The sequence below is a fragment of the Symphalangus syndactylus genome, chromosome 2 (genome assembly GCF_028878055.3).
Source record: "Symphalangus syndactylus isolate Jambi chromosome 2, NHGRI_mSymSyn1-v2.1_pri, whole genome shotgun sequence".
Lineage (NCBI taxonomy): Eukaryota > Metazoa > Chordata > Mammalia > Primates > Hylobatidae > Symphalangus > Symphalangus syndactylus.
In genome coordinates, this window is record NC_072424.2 from 20,629,935 (window position 1) to 20,646,899 (window position 16,965).

General features: G+C 41.3%; 1 long non-coding RNA gene across 1 annotated transcript; it reads left to right on the forward strand.

The window, feature by feature from the left end:
• The first annotated feature begins 1,958 nt into the window (after positions 1-1,958).
• Positions 1,959-8,170, forward strand: LOC129461968 (uncharacterized). Its single transcript, XR_010115529.1, has 3 exons — positions 1,959-2,760; positions 4,311-4,421; positions 6,087-8,170. It is a non-coding gene; the product is annotated as an uncharacterized lncRNA (long non-coding RNA).
• Positions 8,171-16,965: the final 8,795 nt, after the last annotated feature.

Sequence of the window (16,965 nt, forward strand, 5' to 3'; positions counted from 1 at the left end):
AAGCCGGCATCTGCCTCTGGGGTGGAGATCCAGGCAGCCTTGGAGCTGGGGCAGCCACAGCCCTGCCTCTGCGTTCAGTTTGACCTTGAAAAGATGGCCTCTCCCCTCCAGAAAATCAGGGCACAGGCCCCTCAGCTAATACTGGGAAAGAAGCTGGGCTTTCTGCTAAGTACCTGGAAATCCTTTATAGGTAAGAGGCTTTAGGCATTGCTGCTCGAAATGTGGTACTAAGACCAACAGCAACAGCATCGCCAGGGAGCTAGTTAGACGTGAAGAACCTCAGAACCAGAACCTCAGAACCTATAGAACCAGAGTTGGCATTTGAGTAAGGTCCCTGGGGTAACTTTCAGACGCTCTGGAGTACCAGGCGATTTATGAACATTGAAACAGTCTGATATCTGTGCCCCAAACTAGATCAATTAAATCAAAATCCCTAGGGAGGATGCCCAGGCTTGAGTAGTTTTTAAAGCTCCCCAGGTGATTTTAAGGTGAAGCCTAGGCTAAGAACCACTGATTCTCATTCCTTGCACCCTCCCTCCTCAATCAAAAGCTGCACTAGCTGTTTCTAGATGACAGTCGGCAACTGAATCTTCAATGAGAAGAGTAAGTGAAGGACAGTATGTTTTTTATAAACATAAACAGATTCCATTTAAAGGATTGGCTTTTCTAAGGAAATTATGTCCTTACTGGTTTTTTTTTGCATGTTTAAAAATGTTCCTTCTTTTATGAAATGTTGGGGGGAGGTGTTGAATGTTATTCATTACAAACTAAAGAGCAACAAACCCTATTTAATACCCAATTTTTTTTTTTCCAGAGATAGAATCTTGCCCTGTTGCCCAGGCTGGAGTGCAGTGGTGCAATCTGGGCTCACCGTAATCTTGACCTCCTGGGCCCAAGGGGTCCTCCGACCTTAGCCTCCCAAGTAGCTGGGACTATAGGCACGCACCACCATGCTCTGTGCACCTGTAGTCCCAGCAATCCTACCATCTCAGCCACCGCACCCAGCCCTGAATTTTTGAAAAATCCAAAGCCTAAGAATCATGATTCTAGAAAATAGATTCAAATATTTCTGTGGATACAGTCTCCACCGCTCCCCTTCTCTATCCCAACTCCCACCTCCTCAAATTAAAACAAAAGTCACTTCACTCAGCAAGGTACTACATCACGAGTCAGAACTCAGGAAATGATTCCAGCCTTGGACACAAGCATCTGATAAAAGGTAGAAAGACATGGAGTCAGGTTAAATAACACAGGGTGTCCCATTATGTAACATGCTAGATTTTTGTAACAAATGGTGATATTCATGATTAACCTACACTGGCCATCTACAGAGGAGTTTCTTGGACACAGGTGATTCTCAAATGTTAGCATGTCTCAGAATCACCTGGAAGGCTTGTTAAACCCTAGATGACCGTCTTACCCCTTGAGTGTTTGATTAACTGGGTCTGCGGTGGAGGCCGAGAAATGTGCGTTTCTAACGAGCTCCCAGGTAAAGCTGATGTTGCTTGTTCAGGACCACGTGGTGAGAACCACTGCTTTAGATAGAAATTGCTAGAGAAAATGCATTTCTTGCAACAACAAGAAAAATGTCTATTTTTCGTTTAGTTTGTCTATAGAGTATGTGTATCTTCAGCAGGAATAAGTCACTTAAAGAGAATGATTTGCAGTAACCTTATAAAATCAGTTTTTAAAACAGCATCATATTAGCTGAGAAGTCCTGGACGGGAAAGGGAATGTCTTGTGTTGGAGTTAGGTGAATAATCCCACGGAGCAGTGGTCTCCTTTGAGGCCTGAACTTCATGTCTTTCGGTATCTCCCTGGACGTCCCGTCCTTCTCCCACTCCATCTGGGCCTCTGATTCCCAGAGCAGCTCTAATCAGATGCACCTTCCTGAAGGCGGGCTCCCTGTTGTCCAATGCGGACCACAGGCCCACTACATTTAGCGGAAGTGGAAAAAAAATAAACCCACGCAGCCCCACTTCGGGACGCACCTGCAGCCCAGCGGACAGCCTACCAGCCTCCAAACAGTTCTGCGAAAAATTAGGCTATCTTTCATTAGCTATCTACCATGCGGCCTCCACCAGGCTGCAGGATATGAGGGCCATTTAATTAGGCCCTGCACCACTCTCGGGTGTGAAAAGGCTCTCAAACGCTTTGATTCCCCGCTGCTTCGCAGCAGGAAGTTGTTGGCGATAATTGACATAGGATTTCCTTGTTAACCAGCAGCAGACACGCCGGATTAAAGCGACAGAGATCTCGAGAAGAAAGTGAAAGAGATAAGAAGCTCGGAAGACTTCTGCTTATTTGGCACTTGAGGATGGCAGGAAACAGCAATAACCTACTCAAGTGGCGACTCCAGAGTGGAAGGGCGTCCCCTTATCAGACCCATTTCAGCTTGGCTGATCAAAGATTGACTCCCCGCAAAATCACATAGGCCTGGGGTTTGTTAGTTTATTAAGCGGCAGGTTTTAGGAATTATCACAGGTTTAAAGATGGATTGCAGTTTATGTGAAGGGGGAGAGGATTATCGGGTTTTCATCTTAACAATTATAAAATATCACAGCTGAAAGCTTGCTTGCAAATGACATAATTTTCCACTGCCAACTAAACAGGTCATTGTGAGGCTGCCTGTGAGCGCACTAAATGAGGGAGGAAATACAGGCAAATTAACTCTGGGGAGGACAGGGGATGAGGGGCCTCCACGCCTTGTTCCACTTCGGAAGACGGTGCGATCTCATTTTGCCCTGTGCGATTCCTTAGGTAATTATATTTAATTTCTTACCGGGGCCATTAGGTCGGCTTGCATTAAAAGAGAGGGATGAGAGAAACAGCCCACTGAGATGATTCCTAAAATGCAGTTGTGAGAAATGATACTGAAATAGAGCCACAGGAGTGGAGTGAAATAAATGTCCACTTTGGAATACAGACAATTATTGTATATCACTTAATAACCTTACAGGAGTACATGTGGCATTAATAAAGGATGCGGAGCTGTAAAAGCATGTTATGGGACTTCCTTTTGACAACTCTATACAGGTCCTGGAATAGCAGAGCGGTGAGACAGGTTTGCAGTTCTGCTTGCCTGTGTATGGACTGTGGATCTGTGCTTCAGATAACTACATCAGTGCAAGGGCTTGCATCCTTTCTGGTTTTTAAAAATAGCATTTGCTGGCTTTTGGGTTGGTTTTTGGTTTTTTATTTTTTTAGTTATCATAGAAATAGGTGATGGTGGCAGAAAATTTAGGAACTCCAGCAAAATATTTAGAATGAATAAAAAGAATACCCCCGTCCACCGAGTGGTAAGTGCTGGTAAAGCCCTCAGATTTTGTCGTTACACAAACACAAATACGTGATTTCTCATGAAATCATGTTCAGTCCTTGTAATTTTTTGAAATGCAGTTTACTTAATAAGCCATGAATTTCTCCCATATTTAGGATATATTATTTGAAGGTATGATTTTTAGTTGTAGCATTACATATGATAATATAATTAACCTAAGTAATCCCCAATAGTTGGACATTCAGATTGTTGTCAGTTTTTTGCTATTCAAAGCTAAAATGATCACCTTTGAACACAACTCTTTATGTGTTTTACTGCTTCCTTGGCAGAGTTGGAATTAAAAGTAGAATTTCTGGCTCAAAAAGCATGGGCATTTTTAAGGACACTGATAACCGCTCACATTTGCAGATTCTTAACATAATTTGGTGTTTTCCCGATGTTGAAGTCAGAAGCCTTTTGTGTCTTCCATCTTGAAATGGGAACATATGACAGCAGCTATTTTATTTAAAGATCAGTCATTCTGTCTTGGGTTCTTTCGTTCTGATCTGACCTTTCACAGTTAAGCGCTGTGACAATGACAATAAACAGTGGTTCAATAATCAAGTTAATAGGGCCAAACTCTGAAGATAATCATGTCAATGTTAACGACTTTAAACATCTTTTATCGGAGAAGTTCAAGTTCCTCTAAGAGCACCAATTCATTATTCCTCGCAAGTGCAAAGGGAATTGGTTGAAAAAGCAACAAAAACAAAAACCTTTAAAGCAAACTGAAAGGGAGGCAGTGAGAGGGAGGAGGAGAGAAGTTGGTTCTGAATCAAGCTTTTTGTCTAAATAAAATAACCGTTAGGGCCTGATCTAGTATAGAAAACATGGGTTTTTGGTTTTGTTTTTAAGTTTTGTTTTTAATTTGCTGCAAAAAGCTGGGGCCTGTGAGCCATAGGTCTTTGAGAATCTACCTTGAAAACAACAAAACAAAGTCATCTTTACATTCTGTGCCCTTAATATCATTCCTGTTTGAACGTGGTTTCAGGTATAACATCCAATTGCTCCTGTTGGAAGGGACGTTCTGCATGCAAATGGCAGAGATACTCTGGGTCACTCAAATATATTGTTCCTGAAAGAAAGGAAGTGGTCTGCAGAGGTAAAAGTTTATGCTGCTAAAGGATTTTTCTGCATAATTTTCTCCCAACGAGGATGTAAAAAAGATGCTTTTATTTAACCCATAATTCTTTGGAAAGCATCTATCTGTGAAAAAAGTACTCTTCTTAATATATCTATGTATGAAAAAATATATGTATCTATGAATTGACCTATAGTTCTTTTTAAAATGTATACCTATAAAATTATTTTTGAAAAACTCAATGTAGACATTATGTATCTGCTAGCATATTACAAGCAATATTTAATCATTCATTATTTTGAAGCCACTTATATTTTTCTGTCTACAAGTAAGGCTGGAAAATGGTTGTTTACCTGTCAGCACCAGAGTCTAAAGCTTACTACATTGAAATCGCACCGAGCGTGAACACAGGGTACCATGTGCTAGAAATTAGCCTGTTTCTGATGGGGAAAAATAAACTGGCATGAAATTTATTTTTCCTAAATGTTCTCTTTTGTCCTTTTTATTTTGAGGTAACCCCTAATTATTTTATAAGGCAAAATGCAATGAGGTCTTTATCTACAGTGCAACTTAGTAGACTGAAGGCATTTGTAAGTTTTGCTTCATGGTAACCCTGACTTTCAACACTTTTACTCATCTGAAGGGCTGAAGAGTAACCAGTCTCCTGTCCCCTGATCCTGCTGATGGAAGAGACTTAGAAATCATTTCATCAGCCAGGGCTGCTTTGCCCAGAGAAACATCTGTCCAAGAAGGCAGACAAACCAGGGGAGTATCAGTAACTGAAATAAAATACAGCAAGGACATCGCCTTCTCGATCTGTTCCTGGACTGTGCCTTGGGAAGGATTGTCCCTGGACCTCTTGTAATTTAGAGTAGAGAAATCAGAGGCAAAAGAGTCTTGTTGTAATAGTTTTCTCATTACCATCTTGGAAAATTTCCAGCAAAGTTCTGGGAAAATAACATGATGCCCTGATGCTAGTAATATAGTCTGACTCGCAATTCCAGCTTCCACGGGACCGTACACATAAATGAAAACAAATTTCTAAGCTTGAGTATAAGACTGTATCTATAAAGAATATCCACAGAGAAGGTCAGGGAGTTCTTTCTAAATACCAGTAATCAACTCTGCTTTTTCAAATAAGGAAGAGTTTGTACTTCCAATCTTCTATGGAGAAGAACCGCAATGCTCAAACTCTTATAAGTTTCCTTTGGGGCCCAAAAAAGCAAGGTTTGTTTTAAAAATCCTTTCATCAAGAACACCCTCAGGAGTGCTTTTATTTATTATTAAGTTGCAAATCCTTTATCCACAAGAGGAGGGACTTTATATTACATATGATCTATGATCTATCTAGAGAATCAATATTCAATATATGTGATGTATATTGAATATATATTCCCATCAATATATATCAATATTCTATGTATATCATATATATTGAGTATATATATTCTCATCTATATATAATCTATATATATCCTATAGAATCTATATATTTCACATAATTATATATTATAAAATTATATAATACAATTATGCATAGCATATATTATAGAATAATATATAATAAATATAAAAATCGTGACATGTTATAATGATAATATGTATAGCAAAAGAAGAACAGAAAGGGACACATGGGCATTTTATAAATTGTCATTTCTGAATTTTTTTTCTTACATCTTTCTATAGAAGATACTCTGCTAGAAGATTCCTCTGTGAGGCTGCTAGTACTTCTCCAGCAGACCAAGCCAGGAGAGCTTTCTGAAAGGTGAGCTGATTTTCTCAACACCCGTAATGAAAGTCAGTCACTCACATATATCAGGGACTTCCTGTGTTATGTCAGGCATGGTTTTAAGTGCTTTGTTATATGATCTGATTTAATCCTCACACCGCCCTAAGTGCAAAACAAATTTCCAAAACTAGAAGTCTTCATTTACTCATTTCTTTAAAAATAAGCATTTATTAAGTGTCTCCTATTGGTCAGGCTCTGCACTGAGTGTTGAGGATTTGAAGGCAAAAAAGACACGGAGTACATATGGGAAAATAGGCCCGTAAGTCAGTAGAGTAGAACACAGTCAGAAGGAGGCAGGGTACTGAGTGGCTGGTGCACTGGTTTCTGATTCAGAGGAACTTGAATTGGGATCCCAGCTCCATTACTTCTATTGAATTTCCTTGGGCAAAATGTGTGACTTCTCCAGGCCTTGGGTATCTAATCCATAAAGTGGCAATAATAATACTGATTTTACCACTTGCTTCAAGGATTAAAAGACACCCACATGTCACCCACATAGTAAGGAGCTGACATCTAGTATGTACTTAATAAATGGTACTACCTACTCATTATTACTGTTCATGCTGTAACCATTTAGTCAAGTATTTTAGAATTACAAAAAAATTTAAGAACATGAAGTTTTCATCTTTAACATCAATCTCGCTCCTTACAGATTTTACCAGATTTTCCAGGGGTTCTCAAAGATTGTCTGCAGAGCAGCACTGATAAATGATTGCAGCTTCTTGAGTCTATAGAGAGAGACCTTTATGCTCTCTCTACTACGAAGTAATGCTTTTTTCCCTGAGATTATGTTCTTTTTAAAATTTTTATGTGCTTTTAAAATTTCATGTGTGTGTTAACATGTCCTTTCTTTACAGAATGTTGAAGACAATATATAAATTTCTGAAAAGATTTGAATGATTTGATTTGGCAAAATAAAGAATTGCCAATCCTACATAGAGCTCCATACACCAATTTTTAAAAATAATTTTATTGCTTCACAAAATCTGGGAACCACTGGATATATGAAGTATCTCTTTTAGCAAAAGCAAAGTCAACTCTCACCCTAGAAAAAAGTTCATTTTTTGATCTGTTTTTATTTTTCTGTGGCAAAAAGTGCTTTTGTGATGCCTCTTTGAATAAAAGACTCATTTTCCTAAGTGATGCATCTGCTTTTAATGTCTTAAATGCTGGGATAAGACAGACATATCTTCCCTGGTCTGGGTTTTCTTAAATAGCCAGAAGTCTTCGTGAAAAAGACAAGCAAGCATCTAATAGAGAAATAACTCCAAGACAAAGTGCCATAGCTGCACGATGTCGCCTCCCTGACAACCTATAAATGGACCATATTGATGAAGTGAACAGGACTCTCTCTGGTCATTTTCAACTAGAAACTAATAACCCCCGTCATGATATCAGGCATGCAATAACCTCGGTTAAAACTAGGTTCATCAAATAAATCACTCAGGAATTTCTCTATTTCTTTCTCTGGACACATTGCACATCTGCTCAATGAAAGGAAGAAAGAAGCAATATTTCTTTGATCAGGAATTTTGTTTTAATATTCTTGTATCCATCCCTTGGGATACTATCTTTTCAAGTGGGTGCAGATAATACATCACTTTATAATGAATGTGGAGAATTTATGAATTTAAGCTATAAAACCAAATATGAGGGATTTTAGTTGATCTCAATCTATATTTTACATTGTCATGAGAAAATAAACCGGACCACAAAGCCGTATTGTGCCCAGTTCACTAAATCTCCTGATCTCTCATGACCTTTTCAATGTGTTCCATTTGTGGCCACATATGGGAGGGGGATACAAACAGATGATCGCTTTGTACTTTTTCCCAATATGTCTAAATACATGTTATACTTTTCATATCCTCTCAGCCGCGGACAGTAAGGACTTGGCCAGAGCATCAGACATCAGCCTCAGCTAATATTGTTGTATGTTAACATCTTACTGACTCTGTTAATACAGGTATTGGGTGAATTTGGAAATTTGGAAAATAGATATGCTTGTCATTCTGTGTCCTGCAGATCTTAAAAGCCCTAGGTCAGTTCCCTGAGTCTTAAGGAATTATAGACAGAAGATGTCTTTTCTGCATGTAAAACAGAAAACTGTAAAAGCTGCACAGCTAGGTTAGCTAAGCTGTCCTGAGTGTAGAACAAAAAGTGAATGAAAAGGCAAAGCCTCCAGTCTGCTCTTGCTGGCCTGTTCTACCAGTCTTAAGCCATTTATGGTCTAGGGCACTAGGAGCCAAGTTCAAGTCCCAGCTCTGCCATCTGGCAGCTTTGTGGCAGGACAATCACATAAACCTTGAGTTCCTCATGGGTGAATTTGGGATAAAGGTACTGATCTGTAAGGATTTCAGTGAGTTAAGGTTGAGGAGATATTTGGTACCTGGATTGCTACGTCAGTGGTCCCCAAACTTTTTGGCACGAGAGACTGGTTTTGTGGAAGACAATTTTTCCATGGACCAGGCAGTGGGGGGATGGTTTGGGGATGATTCAAGAGCATTACATTTATTGTGCACTTTATTTCTATTATTATTGCATTGTAATCTATAATGAAATATTTATACAATTCACCATAATGTGGAACCAGCAGGAGCCCTGAGCTTGTTTTCCTGCAACTAGATGGTCCCATGTGGGGGTGATGGGAGACAGATCATCAGGCATTAGATTCTCATAAGGAGCACGCAACCTAGATCCCTCACATGTGCAGTTACAAAAGGGTTCGCATTCTTATGAGAATCTGATGCTGCCACTGATCTTGACAGGAGGCGGAGCTTAGGAAGTAACACGAACAATGGGGAGTGGCTGTAAATACAGATAAAACTTCACTCACTCATCCACCGCTTACCTCCTGCTGTGTGGTCGGGTCCCTAACAGGCCATGGTGGTCCATGACCCGGGATGGGGACCCCTATGCTATGTGGTAGGTGCCCAATGAGTGTTAGTTCCCTTTCTTTTCCTTGGTTCGAAGCCCAGCCTTACGACTTGCTAGCTGTGTGATCCTGTGCATGTTACTTAACCTCTCTGACCTTCAGCTTCCCCCTTTGTAAAATAAAGACTATTATAAAATGTATCTTGTAGGGTTGTTATAAATCGGCACAAAGTTCCTAGGACAGTGCCTGAGATATAGTTGTTATTTGCTGGTGTTATGGTAACTTTTTAAAAACTCTTACTATTATTTCTGTTACTGCAACATTACTGTTATTTTTCCTCTTCTTGGTTCTTTTTCTTGGCCTTCTGTTTCTTTATCTAGAAAACGAGGGGATTGGGCCAGATAATACTTTCATCTTTTCTAGCTCTAAGCTGTTATGACTCAATATGTGAAATAATGTTGGTAGGAGCCATTTAACGTCTTTGAATTGCTATGCAATGTAAGATGGCAGTTTTGTAATTTGCTTTTCCTACCAATGCTTTCTCCTCAAAAGAATAGTAACAGTCATCATTTATTGAGTGCCTGCTATGCATCTGGCATATTTATTTTTAAATAAGTTTTTAGCTTGAAATGAGTATTGCAGCTGGGTGGAGTGGCTCACTCCTGTAATCCCAGTACTTTGGGAGGCGGAGGTGGAAGGAGTGCTTGAGCCTATTAGTTCAAGACCAGCCTGGGCAACATAGTGAGACCTTGTCTCTACAAAATATCAAAACAAATTAGCTGGGTATGGTGGTGTGCACCAGTGGTCCCAGCTACTCGGAAGGCTGAGATGGGGGAATCGCTTGAGCCCAGGAGGTCAAGGCTGAAGTGTGTTGTGATCATACCACTGCACTCCAGCGTGGGTAACAAAGCGAGACCGTGTCTCAAAACAACAACAAAAAAATAATTAAAGATTTACAAAATTTGCAAAGAATACAGAGTTCCTATAGACCCTTCACCTGGCTTCACATTCTATTAATGTTACCATTGTACGTTACCATGACACATCTGTCTAAACTACGAAACAAATATTGATATATTACTCTCACCTAAATTCCAGACCTTATTTGAATTCTGCCAGTTTCTTTTTTTTCCATGAATGTCCTTTCTTTGTTCCAGAAAATCTGTGACCATCTCTCAGTCTTTTCTCTTTTTCGTGGCCTTGACAGTTTAGAGGTGCACTGGGTCAGTGTTTTGTAGAATGTCTCTCAATCTGCATTTGTTTGACATTTTCCTCAGTTAGAGTGAGGGTTTGGTGGGGAGAACGCCACAGAGGTGAGGTGCCCCCATTGCATTAGTGGGTACCTCCTGATATTCATGGGACACGATGAGTGATGTTATCTGGCATACCTTTAATGTTGTCACCCATCGTATGGATCTTCCATTATCTATTCCACAGTTGAGGAATATCTGAGTTGTTTTCAGCTGTTTGTGATTATAAATAAAGCCTCTATAAACTTTCACAGAGTTGTTGTGCGAACGTAAATTTTCCTGTCACTTGGGTAAATGCCGAGGAGTGGGTAAGATCGTTGAGTCATCTGACAAGTGTGTGTTTAACATAACAAGAAACTACCAAACCGCTTTCCAAAGTGGATGTACCATTTCGTATGCCAACTAGCAATGTATGAGGGTTCCAGTTCTACCTATCTCTACCAAAACTTGGTATGTCCATTTTTTTTTTTTTTTTTTTTTTTTGCCATTTTAAGAAGTGTGGAGAGGTGTCTAAATTATGGTTTTAATTTACATTTCCCTAATGGCTAATACATATTTTTATAACTTTATTTGCGTTGTGTATCTTCTTTGTTGATGTTTCTATTCAAATATTTTGTCCTTCTTTTTTTTTTTTTGAGATGGAGTCTCACTCTGTCGCCCAGGCTGGAGTACAGTGGCACAATCTCAGCTCACTGCAACCTCTGCCTCTGGGTTCAAGCGATTCTTCTGCCTCAGTCTCCCAAGTAGCTGGGACTACAGGCACGTACCACCACACCCAGCTAATTTTTGTATTTTTAGTAGAAACAGGGTTTCCCATATTAGCCAGGCTGGTCTCGAACTCCTGACCTCGTGATCCACCTGCCTCGATCTCCCAAAGTGCTGGGAATACAGGCGTGAGCCACCGCACCCGGCCCCATTTTTTAAAAGTAGGCTTTTGTGTTCTCATTGAGATGTGAGAGTTCCTTATATGTATTCTCTGCATACAAGTATTTTATTAGATGTGTCATTTGTGAATATTTTTTTCCTGATGTGTGGTGGTTTTATTTTTTATTTTTTTAACTTTCTTTGGAAAAACACAAGTTTTTATTTTGATGAGATCAAATTTATTTTTTTCTTTAATGGATCATCCTTTTGATGTTGTACCTAAAAAATATTTTCTGCCCAATGAATAAAACCTTGATGGCTTTACGGCAAAGTGATGTTCTTTTGATGTCTTTTAACAGCCTTATAGTTGTATATTTTATATTTAGATCTGTAATTTGTTTTGAGTCAGTTTTGTGTGGAATGTGAGGCCTGAATTAAGCTTTATTTTTAGTACATGGATATTGAATTGCTCTAGCACCATTCATTAAAGAGACCATCCTCTCACCATGGAATTGCCTTTGCGCCTTTGTCAAAAAAATCAATCAACCATGTATGCGCAGGTCTGTTTCTGCACTCTATATTCTGTCCAATTGATCTATATCTCTGTCCTTTCTCCATCATTGTTTTTGTTTTGTTTTGCTTTGCCTCATTTGCATTTGGGCCAGGTTCACTGGCCCACTGACAGATAAGCAAACCTATCTATCTCTAAGCAAGCCAGCTTCCATTTGAAAGCCAGAGCTCACAACTGAATCTCGTTTTATCATTCTTGGCCAGTGAGGAAATCATTCTAAGTTTCAGTTAAACTAAGCAATCTCATCACGAAATTCCAAAAAACATAGGTTACAAACAACAACAACAACAACACAGCACACACACACAAACAACACACGAGTGTTTTTGATATGTGGTCCCTCCCATAATGGAGCAGAGTGGAGCCTGGAGTGTCTGTTTCCTCTGGCTTGCCTCTCCTGCCCTCTAAACACCCTAAAGGCAGAGGCCACATGTTCTCCCTGCAGTGAAACAGGGATGTCAGAGCTGTGACCCTGTGAGGGTTATACCATTTCTTTTATAACTATCAAGAAAGACTCTTGAGCAAAACTTCACAAAGACAGTGTTGGAAAAAATACCCCCAAGGACCTCAAAACTCCTTTTGACATCATTATTGCATTCAGAAGATTATGCCTTTTAAATGTAAATATTGTGACCAATGTAAATTCATTTGAATTAGTCTGGCCGAACCATGTATTGAAGTGTTGAAATTCATTATATGCTCACATTTTTAAAATAAGATTTTTAGGCATAGTTGTCTTTTTCTAAAGGTACTACAATGTTTTAAAATTCTATAATTTAACCAAAACCCCATATTCATATTTTTTCATGCAAAGCAGCTGCACCAGCTAACTTCTGGTAGGTATTGAAAATATAATCTCAGACCTCAAAATCCAGTCTTTGGTTAAGAGCTTTCACTCAAACCTATTCCAAAGGGGAAATCTTGTCAAGTACAAAGAAATAACAGTTTTTAAAAATCATTAAACATTCAAACCTCACCAATTTGAACTGATGTTAAAGAAAGATACATTTTATCCTTCTGAGTTCAGAAGAGCGCTGTAACAACATCTCTTTGCCTCATATGGTTTTGGCTATGGTGTGAGGCCAAGTGTGTTTTCTGAAATTTAAGCATTTTCAATAAGAACCTGATATGGCCTGACTGAGCTGTAAAACACCTGTTAGGCCTGTCCCCCAACACCAGAAGACAAAGGAGGTCCACCAAACACAGAGGGCCTTGAAACCATCCAATAGAACACACCTCTGTGGGGGCCCTCAGGGGCTCTGTCTTAATGAATAAAAAGAAATGATTTATAATTAGCCCGGCAATTGTGCTGAATGGGTGTTTGCCACAGGATTGAAATGTGTGCCTAAACTAAGTTCAAAATTGCCTATAATTCTAATTACATGGTTTTTTTTTTTTTTTTTTTTTTTTTTGCTTGGAAAACTGCTTTCTATAGACAAAAAAAAGCAGGGGTGGAAAATGGCTATTTCTTGAGAATAATACCGACATGTAGCACTCATCACTTCCTGTTAGCCTCACAGAACCTTTGAGAAGTAGACTCTAAATTTCAAATGGGTAAGGCTCTTAAATAAGGTATCCACATCCTCTAGAAAAATGACAGCATTCTCTAGCAACTCTACCTGTCCCACAGGGACGTGCTAGCCCATAGTAAGTGCTACTCAAGTGTTCAATTAGCAGACATACCTGGAATTTCAGCACTGCGAGTCTTCATCCGGGTTAGATAGCTCACTTGTCCTCACTCCTTGCAGCCCCTTGCTCTCTGATGGATGAGATCAAATGTTTTTATGATATTCTTACCACAACCTGGCCCAGTGCCTCTTACAAATGTGAAGTAGGTTCTGAAAACCACCTCCAGAGAGCAGCGAAATTCAGTTCCCATTGCCTGTGAGCAGCTGTACCTGCTCATTGACATCCATGTCATCCCTTACTTAAAATCCTGCTGTGGCTGCCCCAATCCCCACTGAGAATGACATGCAGGCACTTTGCCATGGCCCCCAAGGCCCTGCATGACAGCTCCTGTTTCTGCCTCCGCCCTCTGTCTCTCAGTCTCCCCAGCACACCGACCCCTTCCCTGACCCAGGGCTGGGCTTGGCGGTTCTGTTCCCTCACCTCAGCTCATCCTTTCTTCCCACCATGTGTCCTTTCTCATACTTTAGCTCTCAGCTTCAATGTCACCGAGTCCCAGAGTCCTTCCCTGACTACCTCAATAGGTGCCCCTCCTCTTAGGGTGTTTCACTTTGTCTGTTTCCCTTGCAGCATTTATTACTATTTGCAATTATATAGTTATGTTTGTATACTTGTTTTGTGTGTGTGTGTGTGTGTGTGTGTCTCCACTAGATAGAAACCTCCAGTAGGGGCAGAATCTATATCTATTTTAGTCCCTGGTTTATTTTTGTTACCTAGGATACATAGCAGACACCCGATAAACATTTGCTTAATGAATGAAAAAGAACAGACATGCAGACATTGCTATAGGATAAGGAGAGCAACCAGCACCAGAGAACAAGTATACTTTCCCTGGGAGTGATTGCTCTCCTTTTCATGGGTGTAACTGGAAATCATTCCAAGTTGAGTTATGTCACCTTTTTGCATCACTGCAGGCTCTGGCTGTAAGCATCTCTCCCTGGGATGGGAGCTCCGTGGCCCTGACAGCTGCAATTTCTCTATGATGGGGGTTAGAGAGTCTCACCACCCAAGATGCAGCCCCTGTTTACTCTCAACTTCCTACTTTTAGATCTGAAGAGCTCTGTGCCAAGCCATGGGCCCAGGGGTCTTTTATCATCTTCTTCCCATAGTCAGATGGTCAGCCATGGAAAGCCACCTGATGTCATGCTTGCTGCTCATAATGCCTAAGGAAGGACACCTTAGGGGCCTATTGAAACTTTTAACCGATCCAGGACAAAAAACGGGGAAGGGAGTCTTCCAGCAAGGAGAAAGAGAAGATGGAGGAGGAGGAAGAGGAAGAGAAAATGGGAGGAGAGCCAGGGATGAGGAGGAAAAAGACAGTAGCTAGCACACCAAGTGTGCAGTTCTATGTGCAGTTTCTATGTGCAGTTTACCATGCTGGAAATTGACATATATATTTCATGTATGGTCCCTAACCCTGTAGGAGTTAAGAGGAAACTGAGGCTAATAGAAATAAGGTGGCTGAAATCACCCAGTTACTAAATCAGAGCTAAGATCAGATTTATTTAAGATAACGCAATTTTTTAAAAACCAAATCCCTCCTGGCTGAGAAGCCCACACAACGGTTTGCATCTGTCTCCTGTCTTCTTAGCTCTGCTTTTGTACACACAGCCTTTTATGGGGCACACACAATCCACCCTACAATTCCAGAAGGGAGCTGAGAGAAGACTCCGACACAAAGGCGCTGTGAAGGTTAAAGATGCCCAGTGGAGGAAATCGAGGCTAGGATTTGTTCTATGGCAACTTAGCCTCCCTATTCCACCAGGAAGCTGGCTGCGGAAATGATAATGATGGCTAATGGTTATAATCTTTTAATTTAATCAACACTTACTATGTGCTAAGCCCTAGAAGTAGGGACTTCTAATATTGGCCCCATTTTGCAGATGCAGAAACTGAGGCACAGAAAATCACATAGCTAGGAAGCCTTAGGACCTACTCAGTGTACCCATAGTTGGAGCCCCATGTCGCTACCCCACAGTGCTTGGGGGGAGTTGTTGGAAGAAAGGCTTGTGACACTGAAAATTGTTGGTTGTTGCCTAAGTGCTTGGGGATGCGGCCTCCAACACATGATGTCCAGGAGCCAATGGTACCAGGCCACGTGCAACGCTTGAAGCAAACGATCCCAAACCTTGCCATCCTCCAGGACCCACCTCAGCCACCAGCTGTTCCTGGAAGATTTCCCAGAGCCCCTGCTGGCATTAACTCCTCTCTCCTCTGGTCCCAAAGCAGGTGATGACTTGCTACATTTTATTAATGTTTCTCTGTCATCTCCTACTCCAGCCAACAATCTGGTGGTTTTCACTTTGATATGCCCTGCATACCTTGTGGCCCATATGTGTGCAAAAAAATAACTTCTGTGAGGATGAGCTCAGGAAGGGATTCAGGCACAGAACCCACAGAGAAAGTGGCTGCCATTTTGCTACCCAGCCATACGAAGTTGTTACCTTGTCATGATGCTGTCAGCTGGGAGCCTGAGCACCAGTGTTTTAGTGAATACCATGTGTGCCCTTCAGTCCCAGGCTGTCTGTTTCTTCTCCAGAGCCATGTGATACAGGCTTTGCATCTGACCAAGCTAGTCTTGGACCCCACTCTGCCCCTTCTTGGCTTATTGGCTTCAGACAGGGCATTTACCTTTTGCCGCTCAGTTTCTTCATCTGCAAAATGGGCCTAATGACATGTGTCTCATAGGTGTTGTGAGGATGAGGTAAGGCAGTGTATACAAAGCAAGAACAGCTGCTGGCTCATAGGTCTCAGCGGTTGATATATTTGCCAATGGAGCCACACAACCACCTTGTCCCTAGGAAAATCTAATGGGCTGGGTGGCCACCCCACCACCAGGAAACCTGACCCAGTGCACACAGAACTCCCTTCAAATCCTGTGGCCCACAGCAATGGCTGCCACCCACCTTGCCAGGCCCAGAACCCCTGCATTGTTCTGGCTTTGACTCCCAGGCCAGCGGTGAGGCTGCCCACCCTCCCTTGGAGAGAGGCTGCTGCCAGCTCTGGGCTGTGGAATTTGGAAGAGAAGGTGGCCTGAGTGACATACCCACCTGTGGCACCCGTCCTGGGGAAATTCCCAAGAGTAAATTCTGGGCTGACATTTTTGTGATGGGGGGTTGGGAGTTGGGGCTAAACTGCAGAGCAAACCAGACTGAGGGTGAGAAGGAGGCTGAACCCTGTTCCTGGGTTATTTTGACACCATCTCCAGCAGATTCATTCACTCATATCACAAGCCTTTCTCAAGCACCTACTGTAGGCTGAATGCCAAGTATCCCCCAGTTCAGAAGGGAAGAAAGGCAGGTAAAGAAATAATTACAATCTGCCAGGCGCGGTGGCTCACGCCTGTAATCTCAGCTCTTCGGGAGACCAAGGCGGGTGCATCACCTGAGGTCGGGAGTTTGAGACCAGCCTGACCAACATGAAGAAACCCCGTCTCTACTAAAAATACAAAATTAGCTGGGCATGGTGGTGCATGCCTGTAATCCCAGCTACTCAGGAGGCTGAGGCAGGAGAATCACTTGAATCCAGGA